Raw genomic sequence first — 4,979 nt, forward strand, 5'->3', positions numbered from 1 at the left:
GTAGAAAAGTATGGGTGAGAAAAGGAAAGTTTGAAAAAATCTGATTTGAAAACAAAATTGTGGTCCCCCCACCTTTCTGGCGTTAAACGCCCAGAATGGCACCCATTCTGGCGTTTAACGCCCACTTGGCACCCCTTTTGGGCGTTTAACGCCCAGCCAGGTACCCTGGCTGGCGTTAAACGCCAGAAAACCTTCCTCACTGGGCGTTTTTCTGAACGCCCAGTGATGCTGCACACCTGGCGTTAAACGCCCAGAATGGTGCCCATTCTGGCGTTTAACGCCCAGAATGGTACCATTACTGGTGTTAAACGCCCAGAATGGTGCCCATTCTGGCGTTTAACGCCCAAAATGCCCCTTACTGGCGTTTTTTCGCCAGTAAGCTCATTTTCTCTGCTTTTTGAGCTGAATCCTTCTGTAACTCTGTGAATTCCTTCATTTTTGATACTTGCCTCTGTAAGAACTAATCTTACACCTTCCTAATGACTGGGTTGCCTCCCAGCAAGCGCTTCTTTACTGTCTTTAGCTGGACTTCTGCTGAGAATCACTCAAGTCTCAGTTCTGAGCATTCCTGCTCAAAATTTCCTTCAAGATAATGCTTGATTCTCTGTCCATTAACAATGAACTTACTGTCAGAATCAATATCCTGAAGCTCAACATATCCATATGGTGACACTTTTGTAATCACATATGGACCCCTCCAACGGGATTTGAGTTTTCCTGGAAACAGTCTGAGCCTAGAGTTGAAGAGCAGAACTTTTTGTCCTGGCTCAAAGACTCTGGTTGACAATCTCTTGTCATGCCACTTCTTTGCCTTTTCCTTATAGATCTTAGCATTTTCAAAGGCATTGAGTCTGAACTCCTCTAGCTCATTTAGCTGGAGCAATCTTTTCTCACCAGCTAACTGTGCATCCATGTTTAGGAATCTGGTTGCCCAGTAGGCTTTATGTTCCAGTTCCACAGGCAAATGGCAGGCCTTCCCATACACCAATTGGTATGGAGAGGTGCCTATAGGAGTCTTGAATGCTGTTCTGTATGCCCACAGAGCATCATCCAAGCTCTTTGCCCAATCCTTTCTTCGGGACATTACAGTCCGTTCCAGGATTCTTTTCAGCTCTCTGTTAGAGACTTCAGCTTGCCCATTTGTCTGTGGATGATACGGAGTTGCCACTTTATGGCTGATTCCATATCTAACCATAGCAGAGTATAGCTGTTTATTGCAGAAATGAGTGCCCCCATCACTGATTAGCACTCTGGGGACGCCAAACCTGCTGAAAATGTTTTTCTGGAGGAATTTCAGCACAGTCTTGGTATCATTGTTGGGTGTAGCAATTGCTTCTACCCACTTGGATACATAGTCCACTGCCACCAGAATGTATGTGTTTGAGTATGATTGTGGGAATGGCCCCATGAAGTCAATTCCCCATACATCAAACAGCTCTATCTCTAATATCCCTTGTTGAGGCATGGCATATCCGTGAGGCAGGTTACCAGCTCTTTGGCAACTGTCACAGTTACGCACAAACTCTCGGGAATCTTTATAGAGAGTAGGCCAGTAGAAGCCGCACTGGAGAACTTTAGTGGCTGTTCGCTCACTTCCAAAGTGTCCTCCATACTGTGATCCATGGCAGTGCCATAGGATCCTTCGTGCTTCTTCTCTGGGTATACACCTGCGGATCACTCCGTCAGCACATCTCTTAAAGAGATATGGTTCATCCCAGAGGTAGTACTTGGCATCTGAAATTAGTTTCTTTCTCTGCACATGACTGTACTCTTTGGGTATGAACCTCACAGCTTTATAGTTTGCAATATCTGCAAACCATGGAGCTTCCTGAATGGCAAAGAGTTGCTCATCTGGGAAAGTCTCAGAGATCTCAGTAGAAGGGAGGGACGCCCCAGCTACTGGCTCTATTCTGGACAGATGATCAGCCACTTGGTTCTCTGTCCCTTTTCTGTCTCTTATTTCTATATCAAACTCTTGCAGAAGCAACACCCACCTGATAAGCCTGGGTTTTGAATCCTGCTTTGTGAGTAAGTATTTAAGAGCAGCATGGTCAGTGTACACAATCACTTTTGATCCCACTAAGTAGGATCTAAACTTGTCAATGGCATAGACCACTGCAAGTAACTCCTTTTCTGTGGTTGTGTAATTCTTCTGTGCATCATTTAGAACACGGCTAGCATAATAAATGACATGCAGAAGTTTGTTATGCCTCTGTCCCAACACTGCACCAATGGCATGATCACTGGCATCACACATTAATTCAAATGGTAATGCCAGTCTGGTGCAGAGATGACTGGTGCTGTGACCAGTTTAGCTTTCAGGGTCTCAAATGCCTGCAAACACTGTGTGTCAAACACAAATGGTGTGTCAGCAGCTAACAGGTTACTCAGAGGTTTAGCAATTTTTGAAAAATCCTTGATAAACCTTCTGTAGAATCCTGCATGCCCCAGAAAGCTTCTGATTGCCTTAACATTGGCAGGTGGTGGTAATTTTTCAATTACCTCTACCTTTGCCTTATCCACCTCTATTCCCCTGCTTGAAATTTTGTGCCCAAGGACAATTCCTTCAGTCACCATAAAGTGACATTTCTCCCAGTTTAAAACCAGGTTAGTCTCTTGGCATCTTTTCAGGACAAGTGATAGGTGGTTAAGACAGGAGCTGAATGAGTCTCCGTATACTGAAAAGTCATCCATGAAGACTTCCAGAAATTTCTCTACCATATCTGAGAAGATAGAGAGCATGCACCTTTGAAAGGTTGCAGGTGCATTGCACAGACCAAAAGGCATTCTCCTATAGGCAAACACGCCAGAAGGGCATGTGAATGCTGTTTTCTCTTGGTCTTGAGGGTCTACTGCAATTTGGTTGTAGCCTGAGTAGCCATCCAAAAAGCAGTAATAATCATGGCCAGCTAGTCTTTCTAGCATTTGGTCTATGAATGGTAAAGGAAAATGATCCTTTCTGGTGGCTGTATTGAGTCTTCTGTAGTCAATACACATGCGCCACCCTGTGACTGTCCTTGTAGGAACCAGTTCATTTTTTTCATTATGAACCACTGTCATGCCTCCCTTTTTGGGAACAACTTGGACAGGGCTCACCCAGGGGCTATCAGAAATAGGATAAATAATCCCAGCCTCCAGTAATTTAGTGACCTCTTTCTGCACCACCTCCTTCATGGCAGGATTTAGCCTCCTCTGTGGTTGAACCACTGGTTTGGCATTATCCTCTAATAGGATCTTGTGCATGCATCTGGCTGGGCTAATGCCCTTGAGATCACTTATGGACCACCCAAGAGCTGTCTTGTGTGTCCTTAGCACTTTAATCAGTGCTTCCTCTTCCTGTGAATTTAAGGCAGAGCTTATAATTACTGGAAAAGTGTCACCCTCTCCCAGAAATGCATATTTCAGGGATGGTGGTAATGGTTTGAGTTCAGGCTTAGGAGGCTTATCCTCCTCCTGAGGAATTTTCGAAAATTCCTTTGCCTCCTCTGGCTCTTCCTGATCAGTTGGAGCATCTTTGAAGATGTCCTCAAGCTCTGACTCTAGGCTTTCAGCCATATTGATCTCTTCTACCAGAGAGTCAATAATGTCAGCGCCCATGCAGTCCTCTGGTGTGTCTGGATGCTGCATTGCTTTTACAGCATTCAACTTGAACTCATCCTCATTGACTCTCAAGGTTACTTCCCCCTTTTGTACATCAATGAGAGTTCGTCCAGTTGCTAGGAAAGGTCTTCCTAGAATGAGAGTTGCATTTTTATGCTCCTCCATTTCCAGCACCACAAAGTCAGTTGGAAAGGCAAATGGCCCAACCTTGACAATCATATCCTCTATTATGCCTGATGGGTGTTTAATGGAGCCATCAGCAAGTTGGAGGCATATCCTGGTTGGTTTGACTTCTCCAATCAACCCAAGCTTTCTGATAGTGGATGCAGGTATTAAATTAATACTTGCTCCAAGATCACATAAGGCTACCTTGGTGTAAGTGCCTTCCAATGTGCATGGTATCAGAAAGCTTCCAGGATCTTGAAGCTTTTCTGGTAAGCTTTTTAGAATGACTGCACTGCATTCTTCAGTGAGAAATACTTTTTCAGTTTCTCTCCAATCCTTCTTATGACTTAAGATCTCTTTCATGAACTTAGCATAAGAAGGTATTTGCTCAAGTGCCTCTGCAAAAGGAATCTTTATTTCAAGAGTCCTTAAATAGTCTGCAAAGCGGGCAAATTGCTTATCCTGTTCCGCTTTGCGGAGTTTCTGAGGATAAGGCATCTTGGCTTGATATTCTTCAACCTTAGATGCTGCAGGTTTATTCCTTACAGAAATGGTTGAAGAAGCCTTGTTAGGGGGATAATCATCAGAACTCTCAGGTGCCTGATTCTCCTTGGGTGTTTGAACGCCAGGAGTGGATGAAGTTTGGGCGTTAAACGCCAACTTCTCCCCCTTTTCTGGCGTTTGAACGCCAGAACTGGGCAGGGAATGGGCGTTTAACGCCAGCTTTCCTCCCTGTTCTGGCGTTTGAACGCCAGTATTGGGCAAGGACTGGGCGTTTAACGCCACCTTTCCTTCCCTTTCTGGCGTTTGAACGCCAATAATATTCCTCTCTGGGCTCTTACTGTCCTCAGAGGGATTTTGAACAGTGACTTGGTCATCCTCTGTCAACTGTTCCTTAATTGACTTCTTGCTCTTTTGAGCAGTGGCTTTCAGTGTTTTCCCACTCCTTAGTTGAACTGCTTGACACTCTTCTGTTATTTGTTTAGATATTTGCTGTTTTGCTTGATTCAACTGCAGTTCTATGCTCTTGTTAGCAGCCTTAGTATCATGGAGCATTTCTTTGAATTCTGCTAACTGTTCTGTCATCAGGAGTAATTGTTGACCGAGCTTATTCATCTGTTCCTGAGGATTAGGATCAGTGACTAATGCCATGGTCTCCTCCTTTGGAACGTACTCATTGCTAGAATACAAGTATTGGTTTCTAGCAACAGTGT

This window comes from Arachis stenosperma, chromosome 5 (genome assembly GCF_014773155.1).
Source record: "Arachis stenosperma cultivar V10309 chromosome 5, arast.V10309.gnm1.PFL2, whole genome shotgun sequence".
Lineage (NCBI taxonomy): Eukaryota > Viridiplantae > Streptophyta > Magnoliopsida > Fabales > Fabaceae > Arachis > Arachis stenosperma.